Source organism: Tachypleus tridentatus, chromosome 13, assembly GCF_004210375.1.
Source record: "Tachypleus tridentatus isolate NWPU-2018 chromosome 13, ASM421037v1, whole genome shotgun sequence".
NCBI classification, from domain to species: Eukaryota; Metazoa; Arthropoda; class Merostomata; order Xiphosura; family Limulidae; genus Tachypleus; species Tachypleus tridentatus.
In genome coordinates this window covers 205397578-205412890 of record NC_134837.1, presented here as the reverse complement: position 1 = coordinate 205412890, position 15313 = coordinate 205397578, and the positions used below count along the sequence as shown (strand labels likewise).

Here is a 15313-nt window from a genome sequence, read left to right as displayed (position 1 = left end):
AACGATGAAGTTAGTCCTTTAGAAGAAAAATAATAAATAACTATGGATCTAGTCCTTTAGAAGAAAAATAATAAATAATTTTGGAGTTAGTCCTTCAGAAGAAAAATAATAAATAATTATGGAGTTAGTCCTTCAGAAGAAAAATAATAAATAATTATGGAGTTAGTCCTTCAGAAGAAAAATAATAAATAATTATGGAGTTAGTCCTTCAGAAGAAAAATGATAAATAATTATGGAGTTAGTCCTTCAGGTGCTATAAAACATAAATAAAAAATAACCACGGAATCAGTCCTTCCTGTATGAAGTGTAAAAAGGACCGTAACTTTAATATGTGTACGTTTACTCTTAAGCTTTCTGTATAAAGTGTATAAAGGGCAGTAATTTTAAAATTTATTATTAATTAAGTCAATTATTGTTATAACATAGTCTCAGTTAATTAATGTTATAACATAGTCATAGTTAATTAATATTGTGTCATAATCTTAGTTAAATAATATTGTAACATAGTCTATTAATTAAATTGTAACAGTCATAGTTAATTAATATTGTAACATAGTCATAGTTAATTAATGTTATAACATAGTCTCAGTTAATTAATGTTGTAACATAGTTTCAGTTAATTAATGTTGTAACATAGTCTCGGTTAATTAATGTTGTAACATAGTCTCGGTTAATTAATTTTGTAGCATAGTCTCGGTTAATTAATGTTGTAATATAGTCAAAGTTAATTTAAGCTCAGCATGGCCAGGTGGGTTAAGGCGTTAGTTGGTTGGTTGGTTGATTTAGTGTTTTATGGCACAAAGCAGCTAGGCTATCTGCACCAAACATCCGGTAAAAAGGTAAAAGTAAATTCAGTAAAATTCATAAAAGGAAATTAAGGTAAAACAAAACAAAGTTAAAAAATAAATAAACTGCATACAACCAATTTTTACATCTAGTCTACAACGTCAAGAGAAAAACTACAGTAATTCAAGTTGTAAAGGACTTTCTGTAGTGTGACTGTAATAATCATAACTCGCCAGGAAGTCTAACAGGTAAGTACAATAACCACCGTCAGTCACCTGAAGTTGGTCTTTCCAGTCCTGGTTTCGAGTTACTTAATTTCTTCTAATTTCAAATTGAACTAGATGAACTGTGATTTTTAAAAGGAAGCCAGATTAAAAAGGTGTAAAGTATAAATTAAAAAACTTAAATGGTATTAAAAAGATTAATGGCCTTTAAAAAACTAAAAACATTACCAAGGTGGACAGTGTCACCATCACCAATAACACTGTCTAACGTTATGGACAAACCTTCGGACAGAACATGCTTAAAATGGTGCCGTCGTTGTGAATCATAACGATAACAAAAAAGTAATATGTGCTTTATTGTGACCTGAGTGTTACAAACACTACAACACTGGTGCATCAGATCCAGATAAAAGAAAACGATGAGTTATAAAACTGTGTCCAATGCGTAGTCCAGTTAGAACAACTTCCTCTTTCCAATCCTTACAGAAGCAAGACAGCCAAAGTCCAATATAGGGTTTTATTTGGAAAAGCTTGTTTCCACGGTTAATGTTGTAACATGTGTCTCACTGGTTAACGTTGTAACGTTGATGTTTTAACACGAATCACAGTTGGTCAGTAGATGAGAAAGAAAACATTTGAACAGGTATTCGAACTTTAAATATAGACTTGTAATATTTTGTGGTCAAGAGAACTGAGTAAGTTTGATTTGATGAAAAAATTAGGAACTCCCTCTGCTTGGTTTACGCTATATATGCTGTAAAATATCACGATAAAACACTCGAATAATGAGAAAGGAGAAATAACTGATAATAACGAAGGATTAGTAAAATAACTATATAGAATACTTTCTATCTTTCCTTTATTTGTCGCATGTACGAAAGAAAAAATATCTTAAAATAAACTATTTATTCCCACGTTACATAACCTTTACGTAACATACCTGTCAAAATATCCTTTTTTTTTTTTTAAATATGGATCTAAGAGATCAGGTGCAATCGTTCCCAGGATGTTGAAAATAGATTATAGATTACCATTTATAGAAACAAACACAGAATCTTTTGTGTTTCTTAGCGCGTTCTCTGTGTACTTATATTAAATTTAAAACACACAACATTCAACAAAGATTTCTATTCCTCCAAAAACAGGTACGACTAAACTGTACAAACGTAAAGCTTCCAGCAGTTTCTTTGCAAAAATCATTGAATTTCTTTTCACGCGTTCTAACATTTTTAGGACGCGTTACGTTAAATATGTTGGAGTTCTTTCGTTACGCACCTAAACTGGAGATTCTATTACAAATTCAGTTAAATAGACTTCATTATCAGTGGGGAAAAGAGTCATATATTTCGGTATATATAGAAAATTTTGAGCAATCCTTATTTAAACTCGTTTTATACTTTGTTTCATACAATTAAAAGTAAAATAAATTATTTGTTTGTTTTGTTACGCTTAGAAAAGCTAAAATACATACCAATTATTTGGAATGAATTATTCAAATTCGTACAAATACAAAATTACAACGTTGGTTAACGAGTGAGAAATAAAAACATCTTAATTTTGTGCGGTAAAATCATTGTTGTATATGGTAAAACCGTCTTTATTTCATATGGAAAACTGTGATAATACATTTTAAAAGGAAATAAAACTAGATCAAGTTTACTAACCTTAAAAATACAGCAAAGTGAAGTTCTAACACATGAATAATGTTTGTGATGAAAATAATATAAACTTAGTCTGTCATTAAATAAAACTGTTGGTCTATATATACAATCTAAACCCGAAAAGTTGAGCAGGTATTTCGCACATAGCCTCATACATTCAATATGTACAATCTAAACCAGTAAAGCAAAGCTGGTAATTTTCATAAAGCCTTACACTGTCTATATGTACAATCTAAACCCGTAAAGTAAAACATATAGTTACCACAAAAACTTATACAGTCTATATGTACAATCTAAACATGGAAAGTAAAACATATAGTTACCACAAAAACTTATACAGTCTATATGTACAATCTAAACATGGAAAGTAAAACATATAGTTACCACAAAAACTTATACAGTCTATATGTACAATCTAAACCCGTAAAGTAAAACATATAGTTACCACAAAAACTTATACAGTCTATATGTACAATCTAAACATGGAAAGTAAAACATATAGTTACCACAAAAACTTATACAGTCTATATGTACAATCTAAACCCGTAAAGTAAAACATATAGTTACCACAAAACTTATACAGTCTATATGTACAATCTAAACATGGAAAGTAAAACATATAGTTACCACAAAACTTATACAGTCTATATGTACAATCTAAACATGGAAAGTAAAACATATAGTTACCACAAAAACTTATACAGTCTATATGTACAATCTAAACATGGAAAGTAAAACATATAGTTACCACAAAAACTTATACAGTCTATATGTACAATCTAAACCCGTAAAGTAAAACATATAGTTACCACAAAAACTTATACAGTCTATATGTACAATCTAAACCCGTAAAGTAAAATATATAGTTACCACAAAAACTTATACAGTCTATATGTACAATCTAAACATGGAAAGTAAAACATATAGTTACCACAAAAACTTATACAGTCTATATGTACAATCTAAACATGGAAAGTAAAACATATAGTTACCACAAAAACTTATACAGTCTATATGTACAATCTAAACATGGAAAGTAAAACATATAGTTACCACAAAAACTTATACAGTCTATATGTACAATCTAAACATGGAAAGTAAAACATATAGTTACCACAAAAACTTATACAGTCTATATGTACAATCTAAACCCGTAAAGTAAAACATATAGTTACCACAAAAACTTATACAGTCTATATGTACAATCTAAACCCGTAAAGTAAAACATATAGTTACCACAAAAACTTATACAGTCTATATGTACAATCTAAACATGGAAAGTAAAACATATAGTTACCACAAAAACTTATACAGTCTATATGTACAATCTAAACATGGAAAGTAAAACATATAGTTACCACAAAACTTATACAGTCTATATGTACAATCTAAACCCGTAAAGTAAAACATATAGTTACCACAAAACTTATACAGTCTATATGTACAATCTAAACATGGAAAGTAAAACATATAGTTACCACAAAAACTTATACAGTCTATATGTACAATCTAAACATGGAAAGTAAAACATATAGTTACCACAAAAACTTATACAGTCTATATGTACAATCTAAACCCGTAAAGTAAAACATATAGTTACCACAAAACTTATACAGTCTATATGTACAATCTAAACATGGAAAGTAAAACATATAGTTACCACAAAACTTATACAGTCTATATGTACAATCTAAACCCGTAAAGTAAAACATATAGTTACCACAAAAACTTATACAGTCTATATGTACAATCTAAACATGGAAAGTAAAACATATAGTTACCACAAAAACTTATACAGTCTATATGTACAATCTAAACCCGTAAAGTAAAACATATAGTTACCACAAAACTTATACAGTCTATATGTACAATCTAAACATGGAAAGTAAAACATATAGTTACCACAAAAACTTATACAGTCTATATGTACAATCTAAACCCGTAAAGTAAAACATATAGTTACCACAAAAACTTATACAGTCTATATGTACAATCTAAACATGGAAAGTAAAACATATAGATACCACAAAAACTTATACAGTCTATATGTACAATCTAAACATGGAAAGTAAAACATATAGTTACCACAAAACTTATACAGTCTATATGTACAATCTAAACATGGAAAGTAAAACATATAGTTACCACAAAACTTATACAGTCTATATGTACAATCTAAACCCGTAAAGTAAAACATATAGTTACCACAAAACTTATACAGTCTATATGTACAATCTAAACCCGTAAAGTAAAATATATAGTTACCACAAAACTTATACAGTCTATATGTACAATCTAAACATGGAAAGTAAAACATATAGTTACCACAAAACTTATACAGTCTATATGTACAATCTAAACATGGAAAGTAAAACATATAGTTACCACAAAACTTATACAGTCTATATGTACAATCTAAACATGGAAAGTAAAACATATAGTTACCACAAAAACTTATACAGTCTATATGTACAATCTAAACCCGTAAAGTAAAACATATAGTTACCACAAAAACTTATACAGTCTATATGTACAATCTAAACATGGAAAGTAAAACATATAGTTACCACAAAAACTTATACAGTCTATATGTACAATTTAAACATGGAAAGTAAAACATATAGTTACCACAAAACTTATACAGTCTATATGTACAATCTAAACATGGAAAGTAAAACATATAGTTACCACAAAAAACTTATACAGTCTATATGTACAATCTAAACATGGAAAGTAAAACATATAGTTACCACAAAAACTTATACAGTCTATATGTACAATCTAAACATGGAAAGTAAAACATATAGTTACCACAAAAACTTATACAGTCTATATGTACAATCTAAACATGGAAAGTAAAACATATAGTTACCACAAAAACTTATACAGTCTATATGTACAATCTAAACATGGAAAGTAAAACATATAGTTACCACAAAAACTTATACAGTCTATATGTACAATCTAAACATGGAAAGTAAAACATATAGTTACCACAAAAACTTATACAGTCTATATGTACAATCTAAACATGGAAAGTAAAACATATAGTTACCACAAAAACTTATACAGTCTATATGTACAATCTAAACCCGTAAAGTAAAACATATAGTTACCACAAAAACTTATACAGTCTATATGTACAATCTAAACATGGAAAGTAAAACATATAGTTACCACAAAAACTTATACAGTCTATATGTACAATCTAATCATGGAAAGTAAAGCAAGTAGTTACCAGAAAATGTTATTCAGTCAATATGTTCAATTTAACCCGTAAAATTTACCACAAAGCGTTATACAGTCTATATTCACAAGCTAAACCCGTAAACTAAACCAGGTAGTTATCACAAAGCCTTATACAGTCTATATATACAATCTAAAGCAGTAAAGTAAAGCAGGTAGTTACCACAAAGCATTGTACAGTCTATATATACAAGTTAAACCCGTAAAGTAAAGCAGTTAGTAAGCATAAAGCCTTACACAGTCTATATCTGCAATATAAACCCGTAAGGTAAAGAAGATAGTTACCAAAAAACGTTATACAGTCCAGATGTACAAGCTAAACCCATAAAGCAGAGATGCCAATTATTTGAAATGACTGAGCGTAATGATTGTAGACAGAGCCCTTTCACAGTTTTAGCCCTTTTAGATTTGCCAGAAACAAGAGAATCTGGTGAACGAGGCCTCTTTTCTCCATCTGTGAACGATCGCATTGGTGTTTCTATGCCGCTTAGAAAACGAAAAATACCCATTTACACGAGCGCTGATTGGCTGACAAGCACTGATGACGTAACTATGGATTCCCCCACATAACCAGTATGGAGAAGCTTCACACACGAACTATTTGTAGACGTCGGATATACAAATATTTTTTACTATTTCAAGCACAAACATGATTATCGCAAGTAGCCATTTGGACTATGTCTTTTATTTATTATCAAAATTGATTTGTATCTCACTAGAAATTTTCTTTTCACCCGTTTCAAGCCCTGGGGGAACAATTTATCACTTTATTGTATAGGCTTGTATAATATATAATAATTTGGAACTTGCAATAAGTCATAATATTTGTCTGTATGAGCGTATAGTTGTAATGTATACACAAAAATTATAATGATTACGTTCAAATTGTAATGGTTGGCATCTCTGGTAAAGTAAAGCAGGTAGTTACCACAAAGCCATATAAAGTCAATATGTACAAGCTAAACCCGTAAAGTAAAGAGTGTACAAAGCCTAACAATGTCTATATATACAAGCTAAAGCCGTAAAATAAAGCAGGTAGTTACCACAAAGCTTCATGCAGTCTATATATACAATCTAAACCCGTAAAGTAGAGCATGTAGTTACCACAAAACGTTATAAAGTTTATATGTTCAAGCTAAACCCGTAAAAAAAAGCAGTTAGTAAGCACAAAGCCTTACTCAGTCTGTATGCACAATCTAAACACGTGAAGTAAAGCAGGAGTTACTACAAAGCCTTATACAGTCTATATATACAATCTAAACTCGTAACGTAAAGCAGGTAGTTACCACAAATCCCTATACAGTCTACATATACAATCTATACCCGTAAAGTGAATAAGTTAGTTAGCACAAAGCTTTCTACAGTCTATATGTAGGATCTGAATCCGTAAAGTAAAGCAGTTAGTAAGCACAAAGCCTTAAACAGTCTATATCTATAATCTAAACCTGTAAAGTAAAGCAGGAAGTTACCACAAAGCCTTATATAGCCAATATATAGAATATAAGCACGTAAAGTAAAGTACGAGGTCTGTTCAAAAAATACGCGGACTGTTTGAATTGTACGGCTCCAGTTGGTTCCAGGGGAATCCGCTTGGTGTATATAGGTTCGCACAGATCAGCTAATTACGACGCCATTTTCCGATTGCAGATATCTTCATTTGTGTATTAGCTACGCGGTTTTAAGTGAAATGCGATTTTCAGAATGAATGACCTGAAGGAGCAACAACTTGCTGTGAAATTTTGTGTTAAACTTGAAAAATCTGCGACTGAAACTTTTGCTATGCTTAACACGGCTTACGGTGATGTTGCTATGAAGCGTACGGCATGTTTCAAGTAACATGAACGTTTTAAGGATGGTCGACAGTCCATTGAAGATGATGAGCGTCCTGGACGTCCTTCCACGTCAACTGACGACCCACACGTCGACAAAATCAACACCCTGGTGCGGGCAAATAGACGTCTGACTGTCAGGGAGCTTTCTGAAGAGCGTGGGATATCAGTTGGACCTTGTTACGAGATTTTGACCGAAAAATTGAAGATACACCGCGTTGCTGCGAAATTCAGCCCTCAGAACTCGTGAGTTTTTGGCCAAACACTCGTTCACTGTTCTTCCCCCCCCTACTCACCTGACCTTGCTCCTTGCGATTTTTTTGTTCCCCAAACTCAAAAGACCCTTGAAAGGAAGAAGATTTGAGACGATTCCCGAGATTAAGGCAAATGCGACGAAGGAGCTGGAGGACATTATAAAAGAAGCGTACCAGGGCTGTTTCAACAAGTGGAAACACCGTTGGGATAAGTGTGTGCGTTGGGGAGAAGAGTACTTTGAAGGGGTCCCAGACCTGTAACTTCTAAATAAAGTACATTTTGTTTTATGACGTCAGTCCGCGTGTTTTTTGAATAGCCCTCGTAGGTAGTTGTCACAAAGCCTTATACAGTCTATATATATATAAACTAAACCTGTAAAGTAAAGAAGTAGTTGCCACAAAGCCTCATACAGTCTATATATACAATCTGAACCCGTAAAGTAAAGCAGGTAGTTGCCACAAAGCCTCATACAGTCTATATATACAATCTGAACCTGTAAAGTAAAGCAGTGTACAGTACATATGATGAACAAGCTAAACCTATAACGTAAAGCATTTAGTTACCACAAAGCCTTATATAGACTATACGTACAATCTGAAGTCGTAATGTAAAGCGGATAGTAAACACAAACCCTTCTACATTCTATATATACAAGCTAAACCCGTAAAGTAAAGCAGATAGTTACCACGAAACGTTATACAGTCTATATATACAAGTTAAACCCGTAAAGTAATGAAGTTAGTAAGCACAAAGCCTTATATGGTCTATATGTACAATCTGAACCCGTAAAGTAAAGCAGGTACTTACCACAAAGCCCTATACAGTCTATATATGCAATATAAATCCGTAAAGTAAAGTAGGTAGTCATCACAAAATGTGATACAGACTATATGTACAAGCTAAACCTGTAAAGTAAAGACGTTAGTAATCGCAAATACTTTCATATTCTATATGTACAATCTAAACCGGCAAAATAAAGTAGGTAGTTGTCACAAAGCCTTATACAGTCTATACATACAATCTAAAGTCTAAACACATAAAGTAAAGCAGGTAGTTACCACAAAATTTTACTCAGTTAATATGTTCAATTTAACTCGTAAGGTAAAGCAGTTAGAAAGCTCAAACCCTTCTACATTCTATATATACAAGCTAATCCCGTAAAATAAAGCAGGTAGTTTCCTCAAAGCCTTATACAGTCTATATATACAATCTGAACTTGTAAAGTTGAGCATATAGTTACCACAAAATGTTTTAAAGTCTAGATGTTGAAGCTAAACCCGTGAAGTGAAGCAGGTTTCAAGAACAATTTTTACATTTTAGTATAGCTACTTCTTTGTGTTTGAAGAAACAAACGACTTCGGTTTGAACTTCGAAGTTCACCAGGAAGAGCTTTAGAAAACCTTTCTTACGGTTTTGTTTTTTCAACCTTAGTTATTGTGTGATTTCCGATTGTACGTATTCGTGAATTCAAATATGAGTAAAACTACTTCAAAAAAAAAATTATAATGATTCCGACTTCAGAGTAATGAGTGGACGTAATCTTTCTAGTCTCGTGTTCCTAATAGGAATATCTACAATTGAGTTTTTACACTTTTTGAGATAATTATATTTTCCGATGTATACATGTTTGCACCATTCACCTGATGAACGTTGTAGTGATGTACTACGACTAAACGTATTGCTCTTCAGTGTAAACTTTATAGAAGTAACAAACGATATTACAAATTATTGAACTTTAGTGTTTATATAAAGTCCTCTTCGTTTATTTTCGTGTTGTTGCTTTTTTACGCTACATTACGCTCTACATTATAATGCCTCAGTTTCGATACCTGCGATGGACAGATTACGAGTAACCCATATTGTATAGCATTTGAAAAGCTTGAACTCACACTGGAACACCCAACAGTACAGTATTGCCATCTCTTGATGTTTAGGATAACCATTTTTAAAAACATAATTTGTGATATTTTTATATTAAACGTTCAATTTCGACTGAAACGAATCACTTTTTAACTTTTACGTTCATATGAGAACCCCCACAAGTGACAAGCAGTATGTGTGTGAATTTTGACGCTAGAAACTGAATTTTGATACTGTGGTGGGCAGTGCACACATAGCTCGCGTAGCTTTGTGCTTAAAGCGCTCGAATCGTAATCTAAGGGTCGTGGGTTCGAATACCCGTCGCAACAAACATACTCGCCTTTCAGCCGTGGGTGCATTATAATGTACGGTCAGTCCTTTTATTCGTTGGTAAATGATTAGAACAAGAGTCGGCGGTGGGTGGTGATGACTAGCTGCCTTCCCTCTAGTATTACACTGCTAAATTATGGAGAGCTAACGCAGATAGCTCTAGTGTAGCTTTAAGCAAAATTCAAAAACAAACAAAAAATAAAACTTCATACGAGGAAGGATAATTAAAATCACATGCTATCTGAAGACAAACATGGGGATGAAACCAGACACTGTGAAAATGATCTGACAATCGAGTCTTAGTTCTCGGGGTGGGTCGAGAACTAACTTTGGAAAGAGTGAGCCTACTTCTGGCGGGCGTACTGCATGAGCTGCGAAACGCCCTGTGAGCGACTTGGGAAACATTCTTGATAGCTACGGTCAAAAACGTTATGCAAATTATACAGTAATGTCACAAAGCCAGCCGACTGCTCAGGGTGGGTATAAATACTGGACGTGTAATATCAGGGCAGTCTTAGTGAACGGTTCACAATTCGCTGTGTTTACCATTTTGTCCTTGAAAGACAATTTATACCACTTTAAGAAAACCAAATATCTGCCAGTCATTGGGTGATCTGCAATATATCAAATGTATTGTGCTTAGGATTTTTTATGTATTATAATTATGTTTTTATTGACCACACCATCAGTGATTATACTGCTTCTACTATAAATTCCAGGGTTCGTGGTTTTAGTTCCCTTGCCTGAAAAACGCACTTTGAAGCAGTAAGTACATTAGTAGTAACGTTCAGGTTAGAAATTCCAATGCATGATTGTGTTTGAAAAGATGATACTGTTAATACCCTGTTAAATTCCAAAGACCTGATTAATTTGTGATATTAAAACTGTCAGTTACAGCCTATCATACTGACTCATGGCACCACAACTATCAGTTGTAGTTACATTATGCCCCCTGGTTTCTGACATCACAACTATAACTGCTATAGCAATAGTAAACACACCCACTTTCATGATTCTTTAACTGTTGGTATAAGAAAAAAACAGACACTGGACTCAGCACCCTATATAAAAGTCTTGCGGAAGGCATGACTAGAGTGTAGAAATAATGGATTGTAAATTTTTGCTTCGTAAGTTTCTTAGTATGTCGTAAGCATATGGAGAAAAAACATTTCCCTAAGCGCTAAGTAAGTCAGAAAATTCCGGATTTAACCAATTTTAGTGTCACTCGACCGTTTGGTTTTAACAAAATCCAGTTTTCTCAGAACGCAAATGTAAATAACTAACGTATACTTTCGTCAGATCTTCATGTTTGAACCGGTTCTTCTCGAGTTTTTATATAATGTGACATAATTATGGAAACCTAAACTACACTCTAATATTCCAAACCACCATAAACCAGCTACATTCAGAGAAGCCTTAATATTTAACTGTGTATATATCTATAGAGGAATCAATATTCTACACAGCTATAAAACATTTCACACCCTCTGCAATAGTTTACCTCGTGTTCAGTTGAAAACTCACTTTTATAAGTTAGTTAAAGTGCATAAATATTAAATAAAACATATTCAAAATTTAAAAATGTTATTCTAGAGTTTATAAATAAATCTATTTATTAGAATATTCTTCATTGTTTAGATAGTTTGTTATTGGGCGTGTACATATGAGGTGCAACAAGGCATCGGTGTTGAAAGTAAAATACAACTGTGTAGTTGGAAAACATCCTTGAAGAAATTTCTGTGACCTCTTAGATGTATTTACGTTAAAGTTTTCTTTTTAATGACGTCGGAAAAAGGCAGGCAGGTTAGCTTTTTATTTTTAAGTTTAAATAAGTATTCTTACAGTGGTTTACAAAACTTACATTGATACCTCAGTATTTTCTAGTAAAAGAGTTAGAAGCAAAATGTCTCTTTTTGTACTTTGAGATAACAAAGATTATATTTTTTACATTTCTATTTGTATTAAATTCTTTAGTTTCGTTTTAAAATAATATTTTTGTGCGGTTCTTTTAGTACAGATTGATGTTTTTAATATCAGTTAATTTTATCTTATTATCATCATTGGTAAATCTTTGGCGCAAATAGGCTTAGTCGCTTCCCGCCAAAACGACTTTAACAACAAACTCGCATACAGAGTCTGGTTTTCGAGTATGCTTACTCTCTAGAGAAGACGTCTGTAGCTTGTAACAAACCTTTAAGAACTTTTTCAGTATATATACACGTTTCACATTTAGAGATTCTTAATAATTTTAAATCTTCAGCACTTGTATTACTAAAACTTCAAGGTTCGATCTTCGTAGTGGACACAAAATATTGTGCATCTGCATGCTAGAACATTAAAAACCTATTTCTTTGCCAGATCTATCATACCAATACACTGTTATTGTTTAGCCCACCTAGTTTTGAATACTTTTATATGTCAATGTTTTGGAGAGTAGGTGTTTATTTGTGCAAAGCTATACAATAGGCTATGCGCTCTTTGTCCATCACGTGGAATCAAGCCTCGAATTTTAGCTGAGAAACCTTTACTTAAAACTTATATTATTATAATTATTACTTTTGTTCTGTAAAATTTATCTATGAAAAAAGATTACAAACAATAATATATGTTATCTAATTTATTATTTAAAACCATAAGTCATCAGATAAATGTTGATTGGTTAAAGCTGTGATTATACTAGAAATTTTTATCAGAACAATGTTGATTGGTTGAAACTGTGTGTGTGTGTTATTTTCTTACAGCCAAGCCACATTGAGCTATCTGCTGATCCCACCGAGGGGAATCGACCCCCTGATTTTAGTGTTGTAAATCCGTAGACTTACCGCTGTACTAGCGGGAGGCTGGTTAAAACTAATTGTCATATAAATATTGGTTGTTTGAAACTGTAATTGTGAAATATATATTAAATACTGTCGTTTATTCAAATATTTTTCTCTCATTTGATCAAATTTAACTTTCATTGTTCACATTTCTGAAAGGAATTCGATCTCTAGTGCATGCAATATTTTGAAGAGCAGGTAACCAGAGAGATCGCCCTTCAAGATAAACGTCCCCCGCTGGTACAGTGATAACTCTACTGATTTACAACTTTACAATCAGGTGTTCGATTCCCCTCGGTGGGCTTAGCAGATAGCCCGATGTGGCTTTGCTATAAGAAAACACACACACATACTCAAGATTAAAAAAATAGAGGGTTTGAATATTTTTGGCTGAGACATAGTTCACACGGAGAATAAAGGTGATCTGTCCCCTTTCAAACTTTAACGGAATATTGTTATTCTTGTTACTTCTTTTTAACTTCCTTAGTTAGAGGGAAAGCATCTAGTCATCACCGCCTATTGCCAACTCTTGAGCTTATCTCAACGAAAAGTGAGATAACTTGTAACTTATAACGCCCCTAACGGCTTAAAGGGCAAGTAAATTTGGTGTTATGGGGATTCGAACCCGCGACCCTCAGATTGCGAGTCGAGCGTCTTAACCACCTGACCATGCTGGGCCGGACCAAAAGCTATAGGTGTAATGTACCTCTCTAGATGTCCAGCACTTTACTTTACTTCTCTAGATGTCTAGCACTCTACTTTACTTCTCTAGATATGCAGCATTCTACTGTACCTCTCTGTATGGTCAACACTCCACTGTACCTCTCTAGATGTCCAGCACTCCACTGTACCTCTCCAGATGTCCAACACTCTACTGTACTTCTCTAGATACGCAGCATTCCACTGTACTTCTCTAGATGTCCAGCACTCCACTGTACTTCTCTAGATGTTCAGCATTCCACTGTACCTCTCTATATGTTCAACACTCCACTGTACCTCTCTATATGTTCAACACTCCACTGTACCTCTCTAGATGTCCAGCACTCCACTGTACCTCTCTAGATGTCCAACACTCTACTGTACTTCTCCAGATACGCAGCACTCCACTGTACTTCTCTAGATGTCCAGCACTCCACTGTACTTCTCTAGATGTCCAGCATTCCACTGTACCTCTCTAGATGTCCAGCACTCCACTGTACTTCTCTAGATGTCCAGCATTCCTCTGTACCTCTCTAGATGTCCAACACTCCACTGTACCTCTCTGGATGTCCAGCACTCCAATGTTCCTCTCTAGATGTCTACAGCTGTGCTGTACGAACTCCACGTTGTCTCAGATTCTTGAATATTTCAACAACAATCATTTTACAATTAAAATTTCTTGATTTTGTTGTGAAGAAAACGAAACAAAATGAGAACGCTTAAAAGAATCATGAAACTGTCATTCACATCAACGTTTCTCGTGAGTGTATTTGTTGATATGATACACCCACAGTCCTCACGAATCATTTTCAACCGTTATATTTGAGTTACGTAAAGAAACTAGGTGCTCACAAAGTAACTACGGTATTTGTATTCAAGAGAAAATTGCTAAGGGTAATCTGTCGCCATCTTGGAATTTGAATTAGAGACCTGAGGGGAGGAAGCCCTTTACACCATCCTACCACCTATCATTACTATTCACTGTCACTTTTATAACACACCCACAGTTTAAAGTACAGAGTATATTTACGACATCGAAGGTGTTCGAACATGTCTCGTGAGATCCGAATTTCAAAGCTCTATCACAGGACCACCCTAGTGTTTACTAGATCTATTTTCCAGAAGGGTGTGGTATTGTGTTCTACGACATTTCGCAGCCGCAATTTCGCACCCGACTCTTGGCAGCCAACAATTTAACAGCCAAGCTCTTTGGCAGCGGACAATTTCGCACTCAGGAAAATTGACAGCGGATGATTACCCAGCCAAGCAATACATAGTTAAGTTATGGTGTTGTTCATGATGTTACTAATGTTAAATTAACAACAAATTAACATCCATTTGAAAACTGACGTCGCTATTAAACCTGGAAAAAAACATATAAAATGTCTGCGTTTACTGTTAGAACTTCAACACGTAGTCTTCTCGTTAAACTTTCACTGATTTATTTTAAAACAGTTTCAAACAGCCGATTAGTAACATCATGAACAACACAGTAACTTACGTAACATCAAACAGAGGAAAGCCGAAGGCATGCACCTATGGATACGTTTATTTATTCGATAAGGGTAGCAAGAAGAACAATCAAGTAACTTTCTATATGTGTG

At 33.5% G+C, this 15313-nt stretch overlaps 1 protein-coding gene across 1 annotated transcript in view; it reads left to right on the top strand.

Moving 5' to 3' along the window:
• Positions 1-15313, top strand: part of mRpS33 (mitochondrial ribosomal protein S33) — a 321652-nt gene that overhangs the window by 71322 nt on the left and 235017 nt on the right. The window lies entirely within an intron of this gene.